We start from the raw sequence: 14,727 nt of genomic DNA, 5'->3' as shown, positions 1-14,727 counted from the left end.
TCATTTTTTGGCATATAGATATCCAGTGTTTCCAGCATCATTTGTTGAAGAGGTCAGCCTTTCTCCATCTCACTTCCTTGATATCTTTGTCAAAACCAATTGACCATATATGTGTGGTCTATTTCTGGACTCTATTCTATTCCATTGATCTATGTGTCTATCCTTTTTCCAATACCACATGGTGTTGATTACTGTGGTTTTAGAGTATGTCTCAAAATCAGGTGGTGGGAGTCCTCCAAATTTGTTTTCTGAGTGTTTTTTTTTTTCAGAGTTGTTTTGGTATTCCAGTTCCTTTGCTTTTCCATATGCATTTTAGAATCAGCTTGTCGATTTCTATGAATAAGCCTGATGAGAGAGTGACTTACCCAAGGTCACACCATTCATATACATTAGAGTCAGCTTAGTCTCAAATCATTGTTATGGATCCAAGTTCATGATTTGATAGTGGGCCCCACACAGAAGACAGGGAGAGCATCATTATGGCAAGGTCCTGCAGAGCTCACCAAAGGTCAAGAATTCTGGCTCTCAGTACATTCGGAAGAAAACTAACCCTTGCCTTCAGTCTCTTAGCCCCTGACTGGCCTTATCAGAGCAGGGAGGATAATTGGATATTGTCTGGAACAAATCAGACAGTCATAGACCCATTGTCTGGGGAGCCAAGGTGAAGCCCTGGCATCTCGTGGAGCCAGGATTCCCAGCTTTAATAAGCCCTGTGCTGTTGACAAGTCTACTCAAGCAAGTTTCTGTCATGCTTTTCTGGTTAGCATTCTCAGTCTCCACTGGTAAGGAATCCTAGCTCTGCACTCTCTTAGCTGGTGCTCAGACACCCTTCCCACCTGCTCCAGTCCTCTCCACCATCTCTGCCACCCTGTCATTGGCTGGGGCTCTGAAGCAATGAGTGCTCAGGACAGAGCGCTGCTCCCTGTGCCTGGGTCTATCCCTATGGCTGGCCGCACCCACAGGGCTGTTCCTCTTACCTCTACCCACTTCGCAAATCAAGCCCAGCTTTATTCTTCCCCACTGGACAGCTTCTAAAAAATATCCCTTTGAGCAACCCACTACCTCACAGCCAGGAGGCAGACTACGATAGCAGTTCATTTCAGAGCTGGGATTTGGAACCAGGTAAAACTGTGTTTGCATCTCAGGTCTGTATTCTGGGGCAAGATATGTAATTTTCTGAGTCTCTGTTTCCTCCTTTGTAAGACGCCCCACAGGGCTGCCAGGAGAACTCAAACGAAAGAAGGCATTTGAAGTGTCTGACACAATTGCAGGCACATACCTGGTGGCAATCAGCACTGTGGTGGCCCCTCTACCCCAGACCACCATCCAGGCCTGCCCTCTTTCCCCACCAGCCCTTTCTACTAAGAAGGCGGCCCTCCTACAGAACCCCACATTGCATCACCAGCTGCAATGTCTTCTCCAGCCAGCCATGTGGAAACAAACCTGGAAATATTCAGCTGCAGAAAATTCAGCAAATCCTCCATCACAAGAACAGCACGTCTCTCCCCCATAGATCCCTCATGCTGACTTGATTGAAGAAAAATGGGTATTTATTTTTCATGATCCAGGAAAAAAAAAAACCCTTTGGCACTCAGAGAAAGGGACTCAAGGCTAGTATCTGACTCTATGGATAGCTTATTCACTTTTATGAGTGGCCAGTGAGAGAGCTTGTCTCCATCCCTGGAGGACCTTAATGAGTGTTTAGTTCTCATTTTCTGACTTACAGCAGAGCCAGACAAGAAGCTCACCTTCATTGCCAACAACGGTACCATTGGCATGTGAACAGAAAAGCTTGAGACTGTTTTCTGATGGTGGTGGTGGCCAGTGCCAGTCCACCCGCCCTCTGGGCTCCCCTTGACCAGAGATAGGCACTGATGAGGAGGTGGCTTGGGCCACAGATGGAAGCTGAGGCCACACCACACACACAGGGATCATGCCTGCCATTTCGGTGTGTTCCCACTGAGCTCTGACCACGTGACAACAAGTGTGCGTCCTGCTTGCTGAAGCAACCAGAGTGGGCCGTTCTGCAGGGGAGGGGTCACTGGAAGACCTCAGGAGCTAGAAACAAAACTGAACCCAGAAGTCACAGCAAGGACAAAGCCAAAGTCTCAAAACTGCATATACAGGGCTCCCCTGGTGGTGCAGTGGTTGAGAGTCCACCTGCCGATGCAGGGGACATGGGTTCGTGCCCCGGTCCGGGAAGATCCCACGTGCCGCGGAGCAGCTGGACCCGTGAGCCATGGCCGCTGAGACTGTGCATCCCGAGCCTGTGCTCCGCAACGGGAGAGGCCACAACAGTGAGAGGCCTGCGTATCGCAAAAACAAACAAACAAACAAACAAACAAAAAACCCCTGCATACACAGCCTGAAGGAGAGCACAGCCCCAGTCCCACAGGCACACCCAGTGGCAGGTGGAACACATTTGCAGACATAGGTCTGGACTCTTTCCTCTTCGTACACCTGCTTCTGGTCCTCCATTCACGCCTGCCTGCTCTCCTCCTCCATGCCTCCCGCTGGCATGCTGTCTACCCTATTCACCCCCTTCTTAGAGTTCCTGATTCATTTCCCAAATGTTGATCAGCCTCCTCCCCGCTTACAGCAAGTCTCACTTGCCACATCTAAGGGGCCACTACATGTTAGCCTTAGCTGAGGACACGCTGACCTCACATGCCCCGCATCTTTACCCCCAGGACAGCCTGAGAAAGGCTAATTCCACCACTGGGAGGGTGCAGGTGGGATTCCAAACCCTGGTCCAGGGCTGGCAAATATCTCCTAGATATGCCTCAACTCTCCCAAACTTTACCTGCGACAGACATGGCATTCTTTCCTGCTGGGCCAAAGTTAGTGGAGTTCAGCCTGAGTCCCAGATCAGCGACAGGGTGAGAGCGTCAGTTTCAAAGCTGAAAGTCCTGAATCCCAGGAGACCCCTCAGTCCCAGGTGACCACCAGGACAGTTGGTCATCTTAGCAGACGACATCACATCCAACGAGGCCTGTGCAAAAACCACCACCATGGAGTGAGCTAGGGGCTAAGGTAGGAAGCAGGACCAGAAACTCTGAAGACAGTTCTAGAAACTGAACAGTCACTTCTTACATGAAGAACTTGTACTAGGCAGGATAGACTCCCCGGGGTAACGAACAGTCCCCAAGTCTCAGTGGCTTAAGGTGATAAAGGCTTATTCCTTATTCACATCACAAAGCAGCAGGGGCTGGCAGGGGGGGCCCTGGTCCACATTCAGGGATATGGGCCCCCCTCTGAGGAGAGGCTTGGCACCTTTTAGGGCAGAATCCCCCCTGGTCCTCTGTGCTCAGTCACAGACACAGAAGGGGAGAGGAGAAGAGAACTGTGCCAGGCCTGGCAGTGGGCTTCGTGATGAAGCCCGGCTGGATCAAAGTCACATGGCAAAATCTAACCTTGGGGAGGCAGGAAAATACAGCTGATATAGCTGTGAGCCAAAGCAGAATGGGAAATGGGTCATTGGCTGGCTGTGCAGCTCTCCTCTGCCTACAGAACTCATTAGTCATAAAAGTAGGACCCTCATGGAGAACAGTCTTGAGGTTCCTTTAAAAAATGAAAATAGAGCTACCATATGATCCAGCAATCCCACTCCTGGGCATATATCCAGAGAAAAACATGGTTTGAAAGCATGCGTGCACCCCAATGTTCATTGCAGCACTGTTTACAGTAGCCAGGACATGGAAGCAACCTAAATGTCCATCAACAGAGGAATGGATAAAGAAGATATGGTACATATATACAATGGAATATTACTCAGCCATGAAAAGGAACAAAATAATCCCATTTGCTGCAACCTAGAGATTCTCATACTGAGTGAAGTAAGTCAGACAGAGAAGGACAAATATGTGATATCACTTATATGTGGAATCTTAAAAAAGGTTACAAATGAACTTATATACAAAGCTGAAATATTGTTACAGATGTAGAAAATAAACTTATAGTTACCAGGGGGTAAGGGTGGGGAGGGATAAATTGGAATATTGGGATTGACACATACACACTATTATATATAAAATAGATAACTAATAAGGACCTACTGTATAGCACAGGGAACTCTATTCAATATTCTGTAATGGCCTATGTGGGAAAAGAATGGATATATGTATTTGTATAACAGATTCACTTTCCTGAAACTAACACAACACTGTAAATCAGTTATACCCCAATAAAAAAAATTTTTTTAAGTAGGACCCTCAGTGGTCAGAGGGTCCAAATGCCCCCCCTTATCCTCCTTATCCTTTATGTACCTGGGCTAAAACATGAGAATATTGTGGGGTGGCAGGAAAAAAAGGAAGAGAACCCAACAACTCCACTCCTGGATGTATAGCTAAGAGAAATGAAAACATGTTCACACACAAACTTGAACACAGGTGTTCAAAGCAGTATTATTCACAAGAGCCAAAAAGTAGAAACAACCCAAATGGTCATCAATGGACAAATGGATAAACAAAGTGTGGTATATTCATACAATGGAATATTATTCAACCATTAAAAAAGAAATGAGGTACTGATACATGATGCAATAGGGATGAAATCTAGAAACATTTTGCTAAGTGAGAGAGGCCAGGCACAAAAGGGCAAATATTACATGATTCCACATATATGAAATGCCCTGGGTAGGGAAATCCATGGAGGGGTACGTGGGAATGGAGAATGACTGCTAATAGGTACAGGGTTTCTATTTGGGGTGACAAAAATGTTCTGGAAGTAGGTAGTGGTGATGGTTTCATCACTTTTGAATATACTAAAAACCATTGAATTTTATTGGATGGATTTTATACTACGTGAATTATGTCTCAATAAAAAATAGAGAGAAAGAGAAGGAAAAGTTGCCATTCTGCTCCCCACCCAGACCCTCCCACACCTGCCCTAGAGCTCCCTGCCATTGGTCCCCTCCATAGGCCCCTGGCATTGCCCTTGCCCCACAGCTGGTTGGTGGATAGCAAAAGAACACATACACAGCAGTTGCCATGGTGACATGTGACAGGTCCAAGCCTCATTTCTGCTCTTTGTCTCCAAAGAAGGTGGGCAGCTGTGTCCAGGACAGGCACAGATGCATTGATGGCACATGGCATCATTGATATTCATTTCTGCAGGTCACTGCCAGGGCACTGGGGTTTCTAACTGAACCATGGAGCTTCTGGAAACAGCAGCCTAAAAGGTTTCTCTGCCATCTGGTCTTTTAATGACCCTTCAGCTCAAAATGCCAAGGCTTCCAGAGAAGCATTCTGGACTAAAATGCTAGTTTTTCTTCCTGGGGCAGCTGCAGAAAGAAAGTTCTGTAGACAAAGGCAATCTGAGATTCTTTTGTTTCAGTAGAACTGCCCCTGAATAAGAACCACCCCTTCTTTTTGTGTGTGTGCTTTGCATATTTACTTATTTTTTTAATTTTTTAAATTAATTTTTTTGGAGTATAGTTGATTTACAATGTTGTGTTAGTTTCTGCTGTACAGCAAAGTGAATCAGTTATACATATACATATATCCACTCTTTTTTAGATTCTTTTCCCATATAGGTCATTACAGAGTACTGAGTAGGGTTCCCTGTGCTATACAGTAGGTTCTTATTAGTTATCTATTTCATATATAGCAGTTTGTATATGTCAGTCCCAATCTCCCAATTTATCCCTCCCCACCTTTTCCCCTTGGTAACCAGAAGTTTGTTTTCTACATCTGTGACTCTATTTCTGTTTTGTAAATAAGTTCCTTTGTACCACTTTTTTAGATTTCACATATAAGCGATATCATTTGTCTTTCTCTGTCTGACTTCACTTAGTATGACAATCTCTAGGTCCATCTGTGTCATTGCAAATGGCATTCTTTCTTTCTTTTTTATAGCTGAGTAATATTCCATTGTATGTATGTACACAACATCTTCTTTATCCACTCCTCCGTCAATGGACATTTAGGTTGCTTCCACGACATAGCTATGGTAAATAGTGCTGCAGTGAACATTGGGGTGCATGTATCTTTTTGAATTATGGTTTTCTCTGGATGTATGCCCAAGAGTGGGATTGCTGGATCATATGGTAGCTCTATTTTTAGTTTTTTGAGGAACCTCCATACTGTTCTCCATGACAACCCCTTATTTTTGATTCACCATCACATCACTCCTCACAGCAATTGTATGGGGTATGTGTTATTAGACCCGTTTTACAGCCAAAGTGAGTGAGACACAAAGGGAAGAGGTCTGTTTAGGGTCAGCTGCTCACAAACAGTAGAGCTTGGTCTCAGATAACATTGGAGTCAAATGAATCTACACATTCTCAAGTCCAAGCCCTTTACGTTACAAAGGAGAGAACTCACGTTCAGGAGGTTAAGCGTCTGGTCTGCAGTCACACAGCTGGACCCGTACTTTGGGTCTTGTGCCTCCCAGCACACTGCTCCAGTGGGGCCACCACAGCACTCTTGAGGAAAATCTGTGCCACAAACATGCCAATGAGCTCTGCAGTCATCATACTTGGAAAGCTTCCCTTGCTCAGAGGATAATCAGCCACCCTCTCTTCTGTACACCCAGGGCACATGGCACTTAGCAGATAGGACTCCAGCTGTGTCTCTATGTGTAAGTTGTCTTCACTAAACCAGGAGCCACCTGTGGGCAGGAACCATATCTTCTCTATTTTTCCATCTCCGAATCTAAAACAATGCCCCCATATGGTGTCATGTTGACTTCATTCATTCATTCATTCACCCATCCATCCAGTCACAAATGTTAACTGAGCACTTACTATGTGCTGAGCTTTATTCAGGGCTGGTGAGGCTATGGTGAACAAAACAACCCAGGTATTGGACTTCGTGGGGGCTTGTGGGCCTGTGGGATGGGGCAAACAATAAACTAGTCAGTGAATGAATAGGTAAATAGATAATTTCAAGTGGTGATCAGTGCTTCATAGACAAAAAGAAGGAGAAAAAATAAGAGAGGGATAGAAATGTGATATCTGAACTGAAACCTGAGTGATAAGAAGGATCCAGCCCTGCTAGAGCTTCTCGGGCAGAAGGAACCAAGGGTGCAGAGGGGGTGGTGTCTTAAAAAATGCAGAAAGGTGACCAGGCAGCTGGAGCACAGTAAGCAAGGAGGAGAGTGATGCAAAACAAGGTCAGAAGGTAGGCAGGGGCAGATCGTGCTGGACTATGAAGGTCAGGGCGAGGAGTCTGGAATTTCCTGGGAGTGATGAGAAGCCATGGGACAGGGGGTAAGCAAAGGAAGGTCCTGACGTGATTGACACCGTCAGAATATCCCCCTGACCACCGTGGGGAGAGAAGAGACTGTAAGAAGCGTACAGCTCATAGCTGCAGGAGCCACAGGAAGGGTTCCCTGCCCAAGGCGTGGTACCTCAGCCAGGAGTTCCAGCTCAGCATCTCCAGGAACAGGACCACATGACAACACGTGCCAGCTGTGTGACGCAACAGGAAGGACACCAAATCACCCAGGTTGCATTCTTGCCAAAATGTTGAACTTGAATCTAATCATACGGAAACAACAAAACTGATCCAGGGTGATGGGCATTCTACAAAACAGACGAACTGGACTGTTTAAAAAAAAAAACCCTCAAAATCCTGGAGGACAGCTCTAGAAAATAGTGTGACTAAAGAGACATGACCACTAAATGCAGTGCATAGTTCTTGAATGGAGTCTGGAGGCGGTTTGAAGATCCCTGCGAAGAACATACCTGGGATTACAGGGGCTATTTAAATATGGACTGTATATTACATAATATTAATGTATCCATGATAAACTTGTTGAGGGTGACAATGATGTCGTGCTCATGTGGAAAAATGTCTTCATTTTTAGGAGACGCATGTTGAATTGCTGGGAGGTGAAACAGCAGGATGTCTGCAACTGACTTTAAAATGTTTCAGCCGAAAAAAAGGGAGTGAGAGAGACAGAGAATGAGGGGCAGAGAGAGACAGAGGCACAGACAGAGACAGAGATAAGATAAATGTAGTTAAATGTTAACAATCAACCAATCCAAGTGAAGAGCAAGCAGGTGTTAATCTTCCTTCTTGTCTATAGGTTTGAATTTTTTAGAATAAAAAATTGGGAGGATGGGAAATAAGTAAACAAATGAATCAGTTGATTAAACAAGAGAGATCTGAGGAGTTTCTTTCCTTAACAGCTCTATGACCAGGGTGTTCACATTGATTCTAATGTGGACAGTTCTGGAAGGATGGGGGCAGGACCAGAATGAAGGATCTTTCTTGGTCTTCAGATTGCGGATACTTTTTTAATTTGGAAATTCCCAGAGCAGCAGGGGCAAGGTGTGTAATGTTTTAGTGGCTGCTGCCATCTTGTGGATCTCAGAGTCATGGAGAGGATGGAAGCCAAACCTTCAGGGTGACCTTATGCTAATGAGATGCCCTCCTCCTCCTGGTGGCCAACTCGCTGGAGGTTAAAGGTTTAAGCACGTCTGTTAACTTCCTTCCAGAATGAGGACCAGTGAAATGCAACCTCCATCCTTCAACCCCGTATGCCCAGCGTCTTTTGCTTTTAAAATTACCAGGCCTAACAGAACTGTCATTGATTTTTTTGTGTGTGTGTGAGAGAAGCCATCATTTTATTTTATTTTTTTTAACATCTTTATTAGAGTATAATTCCTTTACAATGGTGTGTTAGTTTCTGCTTTACAACAAAGTGAATCAGTTATACATATACATATGTCCCCATATCTCTTCCCTCTTGCATCTCCCTCACTCCTACCCTTCCTATCCCACCCCACTAGGTGGTCACAAGGCACCTAGTTGATCTCCCTCTACTACACGGCTGCTTCCCACTAGCTATCTGTTTTACGTTCGGCAGTGTATTTATGTCCATGCCACTCTCTCACTTTGTCCCGGCTTGCCCTTCCCCCTCCCCATATCCTCAAGTCCATTCTCTAGTAGGTCTGCATCTTTATTCCCATCTTGCCCCTAGGTTCTTCTGACCATTTTTTTTCTTTTCTTTTTTTTAATTTCCATAAATATGTATTAGCATACGGTATTTGTTTTTCTCTTTCTGACTTACATCACTCTGTATGACAGTCTCTAGGTCCATCCACCTCACTACAAAAAACTCAATTTTGTTTCTTTTTATGGCTGAGTAATATTCCATTGTATATATATGTCACATCTTCTTTATCCATTCATCCCATGACGGACACTTAGGTTGCTTCCATCTCCTGGCTATTGTAAATAGAGCTGCAATGAACATTTTGGTACATGACTCTTTTTGAATTATAGTTTTCTCAGGGTATATGCCCAGTAGTAGGATTGCTGGGTCATATGGTAGTTCTATTTGTAGTTTTTTAAGGAACCTCCATACTGTTCTCCATAGTGGCTGTAACAATTCACATTCCCACCAGCAGTGCAAGATTGTTCCCTTTTCTCCACACCCTCTCCGGCATTTATTGTTTGTAGATTTTTTGATGATGGCCATTCTGACCGGTGTGAGATGATATCTCATTGTAGTTTTGATTTGCATTTCTCTAATGATTAATGATGTTGAGCATTCTTTCATGTGTCTGTTGGCAATCCTGGAGAATGTTCCATAAGCACTTGAGAAGAATGTGTATTCTGTTGTTTTTTGATGGAATATCCTATAAATATCAATTAAGTCCATATTTAATATATCATTTAAAGCTTGTGTTTCCTTATTTATTTTCATTTTGGATGATCTGTCCATTGGTGAAAGTGGGGTGTTAAAGTCCCCTACTATGATTGTGTTACTGTCGATTTCCCCTTTTACGGCTGTTAGTATTTGCCTTATATATTGAGGTGCTCCTGTGTTGGGTGCACACATATTTACAATTGTTATGTCTTCTTCTTGGATTGAGCCCTTGATCATTATGTAGTGTCCTTCTTTGTCTCTTGTAATAGTCTTTGTTTTAAAGTCTATTTTATCTGATATGAGAATTGCTACTCTAGCTTTCTTTTGGTTTCCATTTGCATGGAATATCTTTTTCCATCCCCTCACTTTCAGTCTGTATTTGTAGGTCTGAAGTAGGTCTATTGTAGATAGCATATATATGGGCCTTGTTTTTTTATCCATTCAGCCATTCTAAGTCTTTTGGTTGGAGCATTTAATCCATTTACATTTAAGGTAATTATTGATATGTATGTTCCTATTACCATTTTCTTAATTGTTTTGGGTTTATTATTGTAGGTCTTTTCCTTCTCTTGTGTTTCCTCCTAGAGAAGTTCCTTTAGCATTTGTTGTAGAGCTGGTTTGGTGGTGCTGAATTCTCTTAGCTTTTGTTTGTCAGTAAAGGTTTTAATTTCTCCGTCAAATCTGAATGAGATCCTTGCTGGGTAGAGTAATCTTGCTTGCAGGTTTTTCTCCTTCTTCACTTTAAATATGTCCTGCCACTCCCTTCTGGCTTGCAGAGTTTCTGCTGAAAGATCAGTTGTTAACCTTATGGGTTTTCCCTTATGTGTTATTTGTTGTTTTTCCCTTGCTGCTTTTAATATTTGTTCTTTGTATTTAATTTTTGATAGTTTGATTAATATGTGTCTTGGAGTGTTTCTCCTTGGATTTATCCTGTATGGGACTCTCTGTGTTTCCTGGACTTGATTAACTCTTTCCTTTCCCATATTAGGGAAGTTTTCAACTATAATCTCTTCAAATATTTTCTCAGTCCCTTTCTTTTTCTCTTCTTCTTCTGGACCCCTATAATTCGAATGTTGGTGCATTTAATGTTGTCCCAGAGGTCTCTGAGACTGTCCTCAATTCTTTTCATTCTTTTTTCTTTATTCTTCTCTGCAGTAGTTATTTCCACTATTTTATCTTCCAGGTTACTAATCCATTCTTCTGCCTCAGTTACTCTGCTATTGATCCCTCTAGAGAGTTTTTAATTTCATTTATTGTGTCGTTCATCGCTGTTTGTTTGCTCTTTAGTTCTTCTAGGTCCTTGTTAAACGTTTCTTATATTTTCTCCATTCTATTTCCTAGATTTTGGATCATCTTTACTATGATTATTCTGAATTATTTTTCAGGTAGATTGCCTATTTCCTCTTCATTTGTTAGGTCTGGTAGGTTTTTGCCTTTCTCCTTCATCAGCTGTGTGTTTCTCTGTCTTCTCATTTTGCTTATCTTACTGTGTTTGGGGTCTCCTATTTGCAGGCTGCAGGTTCGTAGTTCCCGTTGTGTTTAGTGTCTGCCCCCAGTGGCTAAGTTTGGTTCAGTGGGTTGTGTAGGCTTCCTGGTGGAGGGGACTAGTGCCTGTGTTCTGGTGGATGAGGCTGGATCTTGTTTTTCTGGTGGGCAGGTCCACATCTGGTGGTGTGTTTTGGGGTGTCTGTGGCCTCATTATGATTTTAGGCAGCCTCTCTGCTAATGGATGGGGTTGTGTTCCTGTCTTGCTAGTTGTTTGGCATAGGGTGTCCAGCACTGTAGCTTGCTGGTCGTTGAGTGGAGCTGGGTCTTAGCATTGAGATGGAGATCTCTGGGAGATTTTTGCCATTTGATATTACATGCAGCTGGGAGGTCTCTTGTGGACCAGTGTCCTGAAGTTGGCTCTCCCACATCAGTGACACAGCACTGACTCCTGGCTGCAGCACCAAGAGCCTGTTCTCCACACAGCTCAGAATAAAAGGGAGAAAAGAAAGAAAGAAAGAAGATAAAATAAAATAAACTTATTAAAATAAAAAATAATTATTAAGAAAAAAAAATTTTAAGTAATAAAAAAAAAACCGGACAGACAGAACTCTAGGAAAAGTGGTAAAAGCAAAGCTATACAGACAAAATCACACACAGAAGCATACACATACACACTCACAAAAAGAGAAAAAGGGAAAAAATGATCTATCTTGCTCCCAAAGTCCACTTCCTCAATTTGGGATGATTCGTTGTCTCTTCAGGTATTCCACAGATGCAGGTACATCAAGTTAATTGTGGAGAGTTAATCTGCTGCTCCTGAGGCTGCTGGGAGAAATTTCCTTTCTGTTCTTTGTTCGCACAGCTCCCGGGGCTCAGCTTTGGATTTGGCCCCGCCTCTGTATGTAGGTCGCTGAAGGGCGTCTGTTCTTCGCTCAGGCAGGACGGGGTTAAAGGAGCAGCTGATTGGGGGCTCTGGCTCACTCAGGCCCTGGGAGGGGGAGGGAGGGGCAGGGAGTAGGGGGCGGGCCTTCGGCGGCAGAGGCCGACATGACGTTGCACCAGCCTGAGGCGTGCCTTGCGTTCTCCTGGGGAAGTTGTCCCTAGAACACAGGACCCTGGCAGTGGCGGGCTGCACAGGCTCCCGGGAGGGGAGGTGTGGATAGTGAACTGTGCTCGAACACAGGCTTCTTGGTGGCGGCAGCAGCAGCCTTAGCGTCTCATGCCCGTCTCTGGGGTCCGCGCTTTTACCCGCGGCTCGCGCCCGTCTCTGGAGCTCCTTTAAGCAGCGCTCTTAATCCCCTCTCCTGGCGCACCAGGAAACAAAGAGGGAAGAAAAAGTGTCTTGCCTCTTCGGCAGCTGCAGACTTTTCCCGGACTCCCTCCCGGCTACCCGAGGCGCACTAACCCCTTCAGGCTGTGTTCACGCCGCCAACCCCAGGCCTCTCCCTGCGCTCCGACTGAAGCCGAAGCCTCAACTCCCAGCCCCGCCCGGCCCGGCGGGTGAGCCGACAAGCCTCTCAGGCTGGTGAGTGCTGGTCGGCACCGATCCTCTGTGCGGGAATCTCTCCGCTTTGCCCTCCGCACCCCTGTTGCTGTGCTCTCCTCCGCAGCCCCGAAGCTTCCCCCCACCGCCACCCGCAGTCTCCGCCCGCGAAGGGGCTTCTAGTGTGTGGAAACGTTTCCTCCTTCACAGCTCTCTCCCACTGGTGCAGGTCCCGGCCCTATTCTTTTGTCTCTGTTTATTCTTTTGCCCTACCTAGGTATGTGGGGAGTTTCTTACCTTTTGGGGGGTCTGAGGTCTTCTGCCAGCGTTCAGCAGGTGTTCTATAGGAGCTATTCCACGTGTAGATGTATTTCTGATGTAATTGTGGCGAGGAAGGTGATCTCCGCGTCTTACTCTTCCGCCATCTTGAAGCCCCTCAGTCATTGATTCTATTGTATAAAACTTGAGCCAGGGAGGCAGTTAGTGGGATTTTACTGCCCTTTGCACACTATATTGACTTGTTGGCATTGTTTTCTTACTTGCGAAGGCTACTCAAAATGATACTGGGCACTTTTGATACTGCCTCTTCAAACTTTAACTAGTTCACAGACAAAACTCAGAAAACAGGAATGGGAAGTTTCCCCTTGATCGAGAGATGACCACGAGAGGGAGAAGGGGTGGACTGCCTTGGAAAAAAAGAGTGTTAGGTGGAGCTGGAAATAAAAGTAGATTCTGGGGCTTCCCTTGTGGCGCAGTGGTTGAGAGTCTGCCTGCCGATGCAGGGGACACGGGTTTGTGCCCCGGTCCGGGAAGATCCCACATGCCACGGAGCGGCTGGGTCCGTGAGCCATGGCCGCCGAGCCTGCGCATCCGGAGCCTGTGCTCTGCAACGGGAGAGGCCCCAGCAGTGAGAGGCCCGCGTACCGCAAAAAAAAAAAAAAAAAAAGTAGATTCTGGATTTTCTTTACAGGCAGGATGAATGTCGTGCAAGCTCTGAGGACTTCGGGGCTGGGATGACTTGGGTGTGTATTTCAGCTTTGCAAGGCCACTTCCTATTTGGGTCAGTTTGAACATGTTACCTTCCTAAGGGTTTGTTATCCACATGGTGATGATAACACATTGGATTGTTGAAAGGATCAAGGATGTTTTAGGCAGTGCTTCTCAAACTTGAAGACCGGGAGGGTTAAAACATGGACTTTGGGGCGCACCCCCATAGTTTCTGATTCACCAGATCCCAGGTGGCCTAAGAATGTGCATTTCTTTCTTTTTTGGCTTAAACAACAGAAATTTATTTTTTCACAGTTCTGGAGGCTAGAAGTCCAAGATCAAGGTGTAAGAAGGAATGGTTTCTTCTTCTTTTTAATGTATTTTATTCAACTGTAGTTGATTTACAATGTTGTGTTCATTGCTACTGTACAGCAAAGTGATTCAGTTATACATTCTTTTTCATATTCTTTTCCATTTTGGTTTATCACAAGATATTGAATATAGTTCCCTGTGCTATACAGTAGGACCTTGTTGTTTATCCATCCTATATATAATAGTTTGCATCTGCTAACCCCAAACTCCCAATCCATCCCTCTCCCACCCCCCTCCCCTTGGCAACCACAGGTCTGTCCTTTATGTCTGTAGTCTGTTTCATAGATAAGTTCATTTGTGTCATATTTTAGATTCCACATATAAATGATATCATATGGTATTTGTCTTTCTCTGTCTTACGTCCCTTAGTGTGATAATCTCTAGGTCCATCCGTGTTGCTGCAGATGGCATTATTTCATTCTTTTCTATGGCTGAGTAGTAGAATGTGCATTTCTATCTCGTTCCCAGGTGAGGCTGATGCTGCTGATCTTGGTGCCATGTTTTGGGAACCATTGTTTTAAGGATTAATCGCCACAACTATCAGGTGAGCACCTAGCAGGTAAACTGACAGGCAATAAAATGTCTGCCTGACATCTCACCCTACTCCACCCTACACACCCTTGTTCCAACCGTGGAGTTGATACAAGCATTTCTGAGACCAAGGCCATCTCTAAGAGCGTGCAGCAAAGTTCTTCCTAAAGGTACTTCACAGCATGTAGTGGGTGGGATTACTGCCCCCCCAAAATGCATGTCCACATGGAATCTCGGAACGTGACCTTATTTGGAAGTAGGGTCTT

The sequence above is a fragment of the Pseudorca crassidens genome, chromosome 1 (genome assembly GCF_039906515.1).
Source record: "Pseudorca crassidens isolate mPseCra1 chromosome 1, mPseCra1.hap1, whole genome shotgun sequence".
In the NCBI taxonomy this organism is placed as follows: Eukaryota; Metazoa; Chordata; class Mammalia; order Artiodactyla; family Delphinidae; genus Pseudorca; species Pseudorca crassidens.
The sequence above is the reverse complement of the archived record's forward strand: the minus strand, read 5'-3'. Positions refer to the sequence as shown.